Source organism: Balaenoptera musculus, chromosome 6, assembly GCF_009873245.2.
Source record: "Balaenoptera musculus isolate JJ_BM4_2016_0621 chromosome 6, mBalMus1.pri.v3, whole genome shotgun sequence".
Taxonomy (NCBI): Eukaryota; Metazoa; Chordata; class Mammalia; order Artiodactyla; family Balaenopteridae; genus Balaenoptera; species Balaenoptera musculus.
This window is the reverse complement of record NC_045790.1, coordinates 105,806,521-105,819,889: the sequence shown is the minus strand read 5'-3', so window position 1 is coordinate 105,819,889 and position 13,369 is coordinate 105,806,521. Positions and strand designations below refer to the sequence as shown.

Genomic DNA, 13,369 nt, shown 5'->3' with positions numbered 1-13,369 from the left:
TTTGTTTCTATTTCATTTATTTCCGCTCTGATCTTTATGATTTCTTTCCTTCTGCTAACTTTGGGTTTTGTTTGTTCTTCTTTCTCTAGTTTCTTTAGGTGTAAGGTTAGATTGTTTACTTGAGATTTTTCTTGTTTCTTGAGGTAGGCTTGTATAGCTATAAACTTCCTTCTTAGAACTGCTTTTGCTGCATCCCATAGCTTTTGGGTCGTCGTGTTTTCATTGTCATTTGTCTGTAGGTATTTTTTGATGTCCTCTTTGATTTCTTCAGTGATCTGTTGGTTATTTAGTAACGTACTGTTTAGCCTCCATGTGTTTGTGTTTTTTTCCCTGTAATTCATTTCTAATCTCATAGCGTTGTGGTCAGCAAAGATGCTTGATATGATTTCAATTTTCTTAAATTTACTGAGGCTTGATTTGTGACCCAAGATGTGATCTATCCTGAAGAATGTTCTGTGCGCACTTGAGAAGAACGTTTAATCTGCTGTTTTTGGATGGAATGTCCTATAAATATCAATTAAATCTATCTAGTCTATTGTGTCATTTAAAGCTTCTGTTTCCTTATTTATTTTCATTTTGGATGATCTGTCCATTGGTGTAAGTGAGGTGTTAAAGTCCCCCACTATGATTGTGTTACTGTCGATTTCCTCTTTTATAGCTGTTAGCAGTTGCCTTATGTATTGAGGTGCTCCTATGTTGGGTGCATATATATTTATAATTGTTATATCTTCTTCTTGGATTGATCCCTGGATCATTATGTAGTGTCCTTCCTTGTCTCTTGTAACATTCTTTATTTTAAAGTCTATTTTATCTGATATGAGTATAGCTACTCCAGCTTTCTTTTGATTTCCATTTGCATGGAATATCTTTTTCCATCCCCTCACTTTCAGTCTGTATGTGTCCCTAGGTCTAAAGTGAGTCTCTTGTAGACAGCATATATATGGGTCTTGTTTTTGTATCCATTCAGCAAGCCTGTGTCTTTTGGTTGGAGCATTTAATCCATTCACGTTTAAGGTAATTATCGATATGTATGTTCCTATGACCATTTTCTTAATTGTTTTGGGTTTTTTTTTGTAGGTCCTTTTCTTCTCTTGTGTTTCCCACTTCGAGAAGTTCCTTTAGCATTTGTTGTAGAGGTGGTTTGGTGGTGCTGAATTCTCTTAGCTTTTGCTTGTCTGTAAAGCTTTTGATTTCTCCATCAAATCTAAATGAGATCCTTGCCGGGTAGAGTAATCTTGGTTGTAGGTTCTTCCCTTTCATCACTTTAAGTATATCATGCCACTCCCTTCTGGCTTGTAGAGTTTCTGCTGAGAAGTCAGCTGTTAACCTTATGGGAGTTCCCTTGTATGTTATTTGTTGTTTTTCCGTTGCTGCTTTCAATAATTTTTCTTTGTCTTTAACTTTTGCCACTTTGATTACTATGTGTCTCGGCGTGTTTCTCCTTGGGTTTATCCTGTATGGGACTCTCTGTGCTTCCTGGTCTTGGATGGCTATTTCCTTTCCCATGTTAGGGAAGTTTTCGACTATAATCTCTTCAAATATTTTCTCGGGTCCTTTCTCTCTCTCTTCTCCTTCTGGGACCCCTATAATGCGAATGTTGTTGTGTTTAATGTTGTCCCAGAGGTCTCTTAGGCTGTCTTCATTTCTTTTCATTCTTTTTTCTTTAGTCTGTTCCGCAGCAGTGAATTCCACCATTCTGTCTTCCAAGTCACTTATCCGTTCTTCTGCCTCAGTTATTCTGCTATTGATTCCTTCTAGTGTAGTTTTCATTTCAGTTATTGTATTGGTCATCTCTGTTTGTTTGTTCTTTAATTCTTCTAGGTCCGTGTTAATCATTTCTTGCATCTTCTCAATCTTTGCCTCCATTCTTATTCCGAGGTCTTGGATCATCTTCACTATCATTATTCTGAATTCTTTTTCTGGAAGGTTGCCTATCTCCACTTCATTTAGTTGTTTTTCTGGGGTTTTTTCTTGTTCCTTCATCTGGTATATAGCCCTCTGTCTTTTCATCTTGTCTGTCTTTCTGTAAATGTGGTTTTTGTTCCACAGGCTGCAGGATTGCAGTTTTTATTGCTTCTGCTGTCTGCCCTCTGGTGGTTGAGGCTATCTAAGAGGCTTGATGGGAGGCTCTGGTGGTGGCTAAAGCTGACTGTTGCTGTGGCGGTCAGAGCTCCGTAAAACTTTAATCCAGTTGACTGTTGACGGGTGGGGCTGGGTTCCCTCCCTGTTGGTTGTTTTGCCTGAGGCAACCCCTCACTGGAGCCTACCTGGGCTCTTTGGTGGGGCTAATGGCAAACTCTAGGAGGGCTCACGCCAAGGAGTACTTCCCAGAACCTCCGCTGCCAGTGTCCTTGTCCCCACTGTGAAACAGAGCCAGCCCCCGCCTCTGCAGGAGACCCTCCAACACTAGCAGGTAGGTCTGGTTCAGTCTCCCCCAGGGTCACTGCTCCTTCCCCTGGGTCTCGATGCGCACACTATCCCGTGTGTGCCCTCCAAGAGTGGGGTCTCTGTTTCCCCCAGTCCTGTCGAAGTCCTGCAATCAATTCCCACTAGGCTTCAAAGTCTGATTCTCTGTGAATTCCTCCTCCCGTTGCCAGACCCCCAGGTTGGGAAGCCTGACGTGGGGCTCAGAACCTTCACTCCAGTGAGTGGACTTCTGTGGTATAAATGTTCGCCAGTCTGTGAGTCACCCACCCAGCAGTTATGGGATTTGATTTTACTCTGATTGCGCCCCTCCTACCGTCTCACGGTGGCTTCTCCTCTGTCCTTGGACGTGGGGTATCCTCCTTGGTGAAGTCCAGTGTCTTCCTGTCGATGATTGTCCAGCAGCCAGTTGTGATTCTGGTGTTCTCGCAAGAGGGAGTGAGAGCACGTCCTTCTACTCCGCCATCTTGGTTAATCTCTTATTTATTTATTTATTTATTTATTTATTTTATGGATGTGTTGGGTCTTCGTTTCTGTGCGAGGGCTTTCTGTAGTTGCGGCAAGTGGGGGCCCCTCTTCATCGCGGTGCGCGGGCCTCTCCTTATCGCGGCCTCTCTTGCTGCGGAGCACAAGCTCCAGATGCGCAGGCTCAGTAATTGTGGCTCACAGGCCTAGTTACTCCACGGCATGTGGGATCTTCCCAGACCAGGGCTTGAATCCATGTCCCCTGCATTGGCAGGCAGATTCTCAACCACTGCGCCACCAGGGAAGCCCCCTGATGTGGCTTTAATTTGCATTTCCCTGATGACTATTTATATTGATTATCTTTTCATACCCTTATTGGCCATTCATATTTTGTCTTTTAGAAGTGTCTATTCAAAGTCTTTTGATAATTAAAAAAAATTGTGTTCTTTGTCCTGTTATTGAGTTGTGGATATTTTTTATTATGATACAAGTCCTTCATCATATATATATATGTTGTGAATATTTTCTCCCAATCTGTGGGTTTCTCTTCTACTTTATTGACATGATTTTAAAAAAAAAATTATTTATTTATTTATTTATTTTTGGCTGCGTTGGGTCTTCGTTTCTGTGCGAGGGCTTTCTCTAGTTGCGGCAAGCGGGGGCCACTCTTCATCGCAGTGCGCGGGCCTCTCACTATCGTGGCCTCTGTTGTCGCGGAGCATAGGCTCCAGATGTGCAGGCTCAGTAGTTGTGGCTCATGGGCCTAGTTGCTCCGCAGCACGTGGGATCTTCCCAGACCAGGGCTCGAACCCGTGTCCCCTTGCATTAGCAGGCAGATTCTCTACCACTGTGCCACCAGGGAAGCCCTGACATGGTTTTTGATTAGCAGAAGTTTTACATTTTTTTGAAGTTCTATTTATTAATTTTTTTCTTTTATGATTAATTCTTTCTGTATCCTCCCTAAGAAATCTTGGCCTAACCTGAGATTGCAAAGGTATTTGTCTATGTTTTCTACTAGAAACTTTATGGTTTAGCTTTATTCAAGTTAATTTTTTTTGTATGGTGTAAGATAGGAATCAAAGTCTTTTTATGTGAATATTTATTTGTTTCAGCACTATTTGTTGACCAAAGACTTTCCTCCTTGAATTTTTTTTTTTTTTTTAAATTAATTAATTAATTTATTATTTTTTTGGCTGTGTTGGGTCTTCGTTTCTGTGCGAGGGCTTTCTCTAGTTGTGGCGAGCGGGGGCCACTCTTCATCGCGGTGCGCGGGCCTCTCACTATCGCGGCCCCTCTTGTTGCGGAGCACAGGCTCCAGACGCGCAGGCTCAGTAGTTGTGGCTCACGGGCCTAGCCGGTCCGTGGCATGTGGGATCTTCCCAGACCAGGGCTCGAACCCGTGTCCCCTGCATTGGCAGGCGGACTCCCAACCACTGCGCCACCAGGGAAGCCCCCTCCTTGAATTTTTGATGCACTTGCTGAAAAATAATTTGATCTTTATATGTATGATCTACTTGTAGACTCTGTTTTCTTCCATTAACCTACTTATGTGTTCACTAATACCACAATGTTTTGAATACTCTAGTTGTATAGTAAATCTTGAAATCGGATGGTGTTAGTCCTCCAACTCCATTCTTCCTTTTCAAAGTTGTTTTAGCTGTTTTGGCTATTCTAGGGTTTTGTTTGGTTTTGTTTTAATTTCGTTTTACATTTTAGAATCAGCTCATCAAAAAAAAATTTTTTTTTTTTTTTTTTAGTGAAAAGCCTGCTGGGATTTGATTGGATTTCATTGAGTTGTCATTCAAATGAGTTGTCATTTTAGAATTGAGTCTTCTAATCTATGAATGCAGTATATTTTCCCACTTATTTAGAACTCCTTTATTTTTTCTCAGTGATGTTTTTAAAAGATTAGTGTTGAGATCTTGTGCATCTTTCTTTAAATTTATCCCTAAGTAATATGTTTTTTTAATGCTGTAGTAAATGGTATTATTTTAAAATTTTATTTTCCAATTGTTTGTTGCTAGTATATAGAAATGCCGGTTTTTTTGTATATTGAGATTGTATCATACAACATTGTTAAATTTGTTTACTAGTTCTAGTATCTTTTAAAAATAAATTCTTTGGGACTTTTTATGTGTACAGCTATGAATAAAGACAATTTTACTTCTTCCTTTTTAATGTTTATGACTTTTAGTTTTCTTACCTTATGGCATTGGCTAAGATTTGCATTCCAATAGTAGATAAAAATGTTGAGGATGACATTCTTGTTTTTGATCTTAGAGGGAAAGAGTTCAATATTTCACTATCAAGTATGATGTTAGCAATAGTTTTTTTCTTATTTATTTTTAAAAATTGTGGTGAAATATACAGACCAAAACATTTATTATCTTAACCATTTTTTAAGTGTACAGTTTAGTGCCGTTAAGTACCACACTAGTATTGTTATGAAACCATCACCACCATCCATCCACAGAACTCTTTCTATCTTGCAAAAATGAACCTGTAACCATTAACAGTATTTCCCCATTCTCCAGAGTCCGGCACCCACCATTCTACTTTCTGTCTCTATGAATTTGGCTAATTTAGGTATCTCATATAAGTGGAGTCATGCTGTATTTGTCCCTTTCTGGCTGACTTCTTTCACTTACCATACTGTTTTCAAGGTTGATCCATGTTGTAGCATGTCAGAATTTCCTTCCTTTTTGGGATGGACTAATATTCCATTGTTTGTTATGTACCACATTTTGTCTATCCATACATCTGTTGATGGATACTTGGGTTGCTTATAGCTTTTAGCTCTTGTGATGTTGTGAATAATGTTGCTATGAATATGGAGTGTACAAATAGCTCTTCAAGTCCCTATTTTCAGTTCTTTTGGGTATATAGCCAGAACTGGAATTGCTGGATCATATGGTAATTCTATTTTTAATTTTTTGAGGAACCACCATACTGTTTTCCACAGTGGCTCTATCATTTTACAATCCCATGCAGCAGTGTACAAGCGTTCTGATTTTTCTGCATCCTCCTATTTTCTGTGTTTTTGATAGTATCACACACACCCAATAGTATCTCATTGTGGTTTTGATCTGTATTTCTCTAATGATTAATTCTGTTGAATGTATTTTCATGTGCTTATTGGCCATTTGTATATCATCTTTGGAGAAGTACCTATTTAAGTCTTTTGTCCATCTTTTAATCAGGTTTTTTGTTGTTGTTATTTTGTTTTTTGTTTTTTTAGTTTTAAGATTTCTTTATATATTATGGATATTACCCCTTATCAGATATATGATTTGCAAATATTTTCTCCCAATTTATGATTGCCTTTTCACTGTTGATTGTGTCCTTTCATATACAGATGTTTTAAATTTTGATGTAGTACAATTTACTTATTTTTTCTTTTGTTGTCTGTGCCTTTGGTGTCATAGCCAAGAAATCATTGCCAAATCCAATGCCAGGAAGCTTTTCCCCTTTGTTTTCCTCTAAAAGTTTTATGTCTTACATTTAGGTCTTTGATCTATTTTGAGTTATTTTTTGTATAATATGGTATAAGATGACGTTCACATTCATCCTTTTGCATGTGGATATTCAGTTTTGCCGTCACTGTTTGTTGAAAAGATGGTCCTTTCCTCATTGAATAGTCTTGGCAACCTTGTTGACAGTCATTGACCATATAGGTGAGGGCTTATTTCAGGGCTTGCTGTTCTGTTTCTTTTGTCTATATGTCTGTCTTTATGCCACATTGTTTTTTTTGTTTGTTTGTTTTGTTTTGTTTTAAGTTATGTATGTTTCAAAAACTGTGGATTTAAAAAATTATTTATTTATTTATTTGGTTGCACTGGGTTTTAGTTGCAGCAGGTGGGCTCCTTAGTTGTGGCATGTGAACTCTTAGTTGCAGCATGCATGTGGGATCTAGTTCTCTGCCCAGGGATCGAAACTGGGCCCTCTGCATTGGGAACGTGGAGTCTTGGTAATTCAACTTGGTAATATTTATTGTAGATTTTTGTGATTATGTTCAAAAGAGTCAAAGCCTATATCCTTAACCTCAGTGTCATTTTGGACACGTTCGCTTTTACTTGTGTGAGTTTTTATTAGTTTTTGTGTAGTCTTACACCAACTAACTGGTTTTCTAGATAGGTTTAGGCACTCTCCTTCTGCTTCAAATTTGAAGTCTCCATCTAGTGGTCTCTTCTGAGAGCACAGTGGTGGGAGGCTGTGATGATGTATTGGCATTTATTCCCACTTAGTCCACTAGGTGGCAACAGGCCCTAACTGAAGAGCCAAGAGCAAGCAATCAGACCGAAAAACGGAAAACAATGCTTGTAAAACTCATAATTAAACGGAACAGAAAACCAAGATTTTCTGAAAAGTAATACTGCTAGCCCTCAAGATATGAGAGACAGAGTGAGCCTTTAGCTCATTCTAAGAGCATGTTTGGAAACTCTAATTAATATTATATGGGAATCCATTCTGCTGCCTTCCTTCCATTGCCTCTCAAACTTCAAAATCTTGGCTTATTCAGTGGCTATCCAGTTGCTTTTTTTTTTGAATATTGGGGGATGGGGGGGAAAGGTGATAGAGCTGACCGTTAATGCAAAGAGATCTGAGTTTGGGGAGTCAGGGCAAGAAGGATGTGCTCTTATATCCAAGAGCTGATAATCTACTTCCAGGGAGACTGCAAGAAGAGGCATCAATAGCTCCCTGCTGTCCCTTGGGTCTGAGACTTCTTTCCCTGGGTGTGAAGAAGAGTTTTTGTGAATGTTATAGTCGAAGTGTGGGTTTCCCTTATAAAAATGGAAATTGGGAGAACACAAATTTTCCTGAACGAGGATTTGTTTAAGATAGTAGTGAAGGAAGAAGGTCGTTTAAGGGGATGTAAGATTCTAAGAAGCTATGAATAGAATTATCAGGCTGTGAAAGTTAAAAGATGATGGGTGGGGTGAGTTTCTAATGCTCCCTGAAGTAGTTAAGAAGAGAAAAGGTTTGGGAGGACAACTAGGCTGGAAGCAGAGTGACCTGGCAGCCTGTTGCAGCTTGCTTGATTATGGCAATGGATGCCAACTTTTTTGACCTCAGTGACTTACGTAGGTTAGGAACACAGCTGACTTAGGCAGGACCCCATTATCTACTTAACCTTCCTATTCCTGCTTTCCAGTTGAAAATTCATTGACAGTGGACTATTACATGCAAATAAATTTGGAGGGAGGATGATAAATGTGCATTAGCAATTGAGGTATGGTTCGTATTTGAAACATGGCATATACATGTCAAAGTCTAATTACAGTACTAGAAAATTTTTAAATAAGCATACTGTTGGTGTACTATGATACACAGCATGTATCAAACTAATTTGAAAACAATGATGCTGAATGAGTCATAATGAAGATTAAAAAGCAAGAATAACAGTAATTGAAAACTACCACTAATTCCCTCAACAGTGATAATGGAGTTCAGAGAACGGCAAGATTTCCAGTTGATTTTATGTGTGTGTTTGCAGTAGGATCTTTGCACCATTGCCACCCATTTTGTGACAGCCAGGCTTATTAGTAGAATGCTAAAGAGTCTCTTGTTACTTTTAGTTTATAAACACCAAATTTTATTGACAGTCCATTAACAAGTTACTTATAGCCTTTATTCATAAGTAGACATGAACTGAACATCAGTCCCTCATAAGATGGATGAAAGTTGGATTAATATACCATGAGGATCCTTTAAATTCATACCTTGAGAATCATGGGGCTAAAAGATTGGGAAGGAGGAGGAGAAGGTAGAAAACAGCCACAGGCTAGCTAGAAGAAGGCTCAGTGCAATGGGCCTTTGGAGCTAGGTGTGAAATAGAAAAAATGTATGTCTTCTGTGACTTAAAGCAAAATCTCACCATTGTGTGTGTGAATGTGTGTCTTCACTATGTATGCGCAGATGTTTATGATAATGGCTCTAATACTGTTGATAGAATTACTACTCATGTGATCAGTCCTATTGACAGAATTATTTGTTACGTGAGTCTAACAACAAATGATTCTTCTAGGAATTGTTTTTCCTTATGTTGAAGGGTAATCGAGAAGGAAGTAAAATCCTTTATGTAATGATTTTGTGCTGGGATTTTTGTTGATTTTTTTTCGTGTGTGCATTATTCAGCATCTCAGTTGTCCAAGAATTTTTCAACATAACTAAGATGCAATAAAAGCCAGGCCCTAAACATCATTTTCATCAAGATAATCTTAACTGTGAAATCTAGTCTCTGTCCCTTTTGTTTCTCTCTGTCTCTCTTTCTCTTTGTGAGAGGTTTTGTTAGACAAAAACTTAAAATTAAAATACCTTAGTCACCCTTTCCTAATCATGATAATTTTGACCCTTAATTATCTTTCACCAAAAATATATTCTCTTAAGTTTTATAAGTTAAGTCTGACCTGTTAGTTTCAACCTCTGACCTTTGTTTTCTCTTTTGAAATACCTTGGATAAAAATATCACCGAGCAAACAAACCTCAAAAGCAACATTGGTAAATTAGTGGAAATGATCCTACAAATGCAGATGAAAGGTAACAGGGTAATTTGAAAAGCTTCACAAGTACAGTGGAACTAGAAACAAGTTTGGAACAAATAGATGTTGATTGGGAGTTGATACGGCTGCTCACATGTTAGTGATGTAGTGCTGTCATGTGAAAAGATTGCTGCCTGGCAGGAATTACTCTTGATTAGTTTTCTTGATATACTTGGTGCCATTTAGATCCTAAATATTAGTGATATGATTTTTACCTATTGTTCAGTATGTACAAGTTTAATCAAGCTATTATAGAAAAGAGCTACCTTTAGTGGGGCTTGCCATATGTCAGATGCCGTGCTAAGCACTTTATTCTCACCTTATAATCCCCATCACAACCCGATGTAGTAGGTGGTAGTTCCCAGATGAGAAGCTAAGGCTAAAAGGTTAAGACCACACTGCCTTTCATTCCCTGTTCATCATAGCCAAAGAAAACTTTAGAGCTTTGAGAATATGATCTAGTCTTAGAGGTTTGTAAAGAAACTTGGCATAGTCAGAAAAACATGAGTTGAACACAGGGAGCTGTATTATGGTGAAGTAACACACGAAAGTGTGTGCACAGTGCTGGTGCCTGGGAAATATAGACTGGTAGCAAGGGAGGAAAGCCAGAGGTGTTGACTCAAGTAGTTAAATTGTAAGAAAGACACTCTCCTTAAGCTAGTTTAAAATGGGGACATTGGTGGAAAATACAGGGTTTCTCTTGGGGCCCAAGGAGGGAGCATTCAGTTGGATTTCATGAAGGAGCAAGACCAGGATTTCTTTCCCATCTCTCTGTGGAGGCTTATCTCTGCTTCTCTGGTGCTTCTGTTTCATATTTCACTTCTCGTTCAGACTGATACTCTTTGCTTCTGTGTCCATGATGGAAGATGACTACCCCTGATTTGCCCTGCCTTGTCATGTCTTTCCAGCACCCATGCTCAACACAGACTAACTGAAGCATTTGTGTTCAAATCTTAAATACTCAGGAAAGAGCATAAACCCAGCTTGGTGTCCAGATATCCATTTACCTGGGGCTATGGCCACTGACTATTCAGTAGAAGCTGCAGGTGCATTCTAAGGAGAATATTAATAGAGCAGACAAATTTTCTGATATGATAGTTTCAGTCAGGAAACAGGTAGCATGGAGATTGCAGACACTCCCCATTAAGTCCGGTATTTGAGGGATAGTGCAAAGGTAGGGCAAATTCAGGGGCATGGTTGATTAGGAATTATTTGCTAGCCCTGGGGTGGGAAAGGATGGGGATCTGGCAACTGCAGTGAAAATCCAGGCATTAGGTGATGCTTGAAGTTTGGCAAGTAGAAAAGATACTTTCAAACCACTCAGTTATTGGCTGGGAGTTATAAGCGTGCTGATGGCTTAATTGCAGTGGCCAGGGCCGCTTGTAGCCCTCAGTGTACCTCACTGCATAACACCTATTTGAGTACCTACCTGGTGACAAGATCTGAGGCTGTCCAGGTACTCTCGCCCTAGCCATGATTGGCTCTGGGGCTGGTTCAGATTGTATACACACATAGAAGGTACTAGTGACTCCAACAGTTAGGGCTTTTGGTAGTGGAAACTGAAGATAAATCTTTGATATTCAAGTTTTTGTATTGTTGCCTTTGGGATTTGAAAATCATTCCAGTATTCCAGAGTAACTTTATTCCTCTGCCTTCCTCAGGAAGTTTTTCCTCCTAAGTGTATTTTGGGATTGAGTTGTATTTGAGCAGTTTGTTATGGTACTTGGGTCTGATTTCAGGAAAATAGACTGGAATTCAGACTAGCTGTTTGGCTTCACCAAGATTAGGATTTTATCACTTGTGAGATTTGTAAAAACATATCTGAGGAGGAGATTCATTTCTGGCATGAGTGAGTGAGAAGGTCAACACAGCCTGTCCCCAAAAAGCAACTGTAAAGCTGAATAAAACTATCAACAATAACCATAGGCTTATAACAAATTGAGAAGTAATCAACCAACTTACCATAGCTCACGTTTATTGAATACTCCATGCAGAATATACATTCTTTTCAAGTACACATGAAACAGTCTCTAAGAGTATTCTGGGCCATAAAATAAGTCTAATAACATAAAGGTTAAAAAGCCCCACATGATCATCTGAGTAGACACAGGAAAAACATTTGACAAAATTCAATACCCATTCATGATCAAAATCTCCCAACAAACTAGGAATAGAAGGCAACTTCTGCAATTTGACCAAGGGCATCTATGAAGAGCCTAAAGCTAACATAATACTTAATTGGGTAAATATAAGTACCTTTCCCCTAAGATTGGGAATAAGGTAGGTAAGAATGTGCTCTTACTACTTCTTTTCAACATTCACTGGAGGTTCTAGCTAGTACAGTAATGTGGGCGTTAGGGAGGAAGGCATCTAAATTGGATGTCTTAAAACTGTTTTTATTCATAGGTGACATAATCCTATATATAATCCTAAATAATTCACAAAAAAAATGCAAAACAAGTAGAACTAATTGAGTTTAGCAAGGTCACAGGATACCAGATCAATATACAAAAATCAGTTGTATTTTTATAGCTAGCAACGGTCCAAAAATGAAAGTGAGAAAACAATTCCATTCACGATTGCATCAAAAGAATAAAATACTTAGGAATAAATTTAACAAAAGAAGTGTAAGATTTGTACACTAAAAACTAAAATATTTCTGAGAGAAGTTTACAAAGACCTAAATAAATAGATTGTGGCTCTGATGGACTGTCTATGCTGGTGACACATATATACAGAAGAATGCCTGCATTCAGCCCCAGGTTATAGATTAATAACCTCAGCTAGACATCTTGCAAATACGTGCTTCTGGTTGACAAGTAGGTGAGAGTTTGGGGAGTGAGGGAATCTTATCTACTAAAAGTGGGGATAAGCCATGGAGTAGTACCGTCAAAGACCAGGATGCATTGGGCTGTACTGCTGTGTGCTGTTTGCAGCACATTTTTTCACTGTGCTCTCTCTGAGGCCTCACAACAATACTGTGAAGATAGGAGAGGTATACTTAGTCTCTTTTCATGGAGAATTAAGGCTTAAGAGGTGACTCACTTGTCCAAGAACACATAACCATGGTAGAAATTGGAATTAAATTCAGGTTTTCTAACTCCATACTATCCCAAACCATTTATTTCTTTTTTACTCTACTGTTTTGCCTCAGCTATTTACAGTTGTCCCTCGGTATCCACAGGAATTGATTCCAGGATCCTCCTTGGACACCAAAATCCGAGGATGCTCAAGTCCCTTATATAAAATGGTGCAGTATCGTTGGTCCTCCACATCTTGGATACGGAGGACCCACTGTACTGGGAAGAGAAGAGAAAGGGGCATGTGATTTTGATTGATTGTGCATGTATTTTTCAGTAGATTTAGTTAGTCTGAAGAGTAGGAGGGGAAGTTGGGCTACAGTGTAAATTCAGGGGTTCTATAGCAAGTATAATCAAGATAGCTTTGTCCTGATATCTGGTAGATATTAAAATTATACCTGCGTTGGAACTGTACTTTATGGCACAGATGGTTTGAAGGTATCCTATGCTTACTTCAAGGAGTTTCATAAGTTATAAACATAATTGTGTCATAAAACATAAGGGAATTCATTTGGCAACCATTTATGGAATGACTATTCCATGGCAGGCCCCTTGCAAGATTTGGGATCACCCAGTTGGATCCTATTGAGATACAGCCTGAGAGGAGAACAGAAGTAGGCTGGAATTTGCTTTGTAATTTTCATTCTCTGAGGCTGATGTGTCTGTCCTCCAAAGTGACCACTTCAACCATGGACCTGGAGCCCTTTACTTTCCACTGTCCCTGCAGCTGTGCTTTCTACAGGCACCCTTTCTTAATAAAAATAGTCCGTCTTTTCTTCCTTTCCCTCTGTGGATTCTTCCATATGCTTTTCAGCCAAACATAGGTAGATCTTGCATCTAAAAGAAATCTTTGCTTTTTAA

The 13,369-nt window shown here is 39.0% G+C and overlaps 1 protein-coding gene and 1 long non-coding RNA gene across 4 annotated transcripts in view; one reads left to right on the top strand and one right to left on the bottom strand.

Moving 5' to 3' along the window:
• Window positions 1–13,369, top strand: part of NR6A1 (nuclear receptor subfamily 6 group A member 1) — a 211,771-nt gene that overhangs the window by 44,792 nt on the left and 153,610 nt on the right. The window lies entirely within an intron of this gene.
• The window catches only part of LOC118896670, a 38,473-nt gene continuing 36,456 nt past the window's right edge, over window positions 11,353–13,369 (bottom strand). Inside the window, exon 3 of the long non-coding RNA XR_005020239.1 lies at window positions 11,353–12,727. This is a non-coding gene — a long non-coding RNA (uncharacterized LOC118896670). The remainder of the gene's footprint in view (window positions 12,728–13,369) is intronic.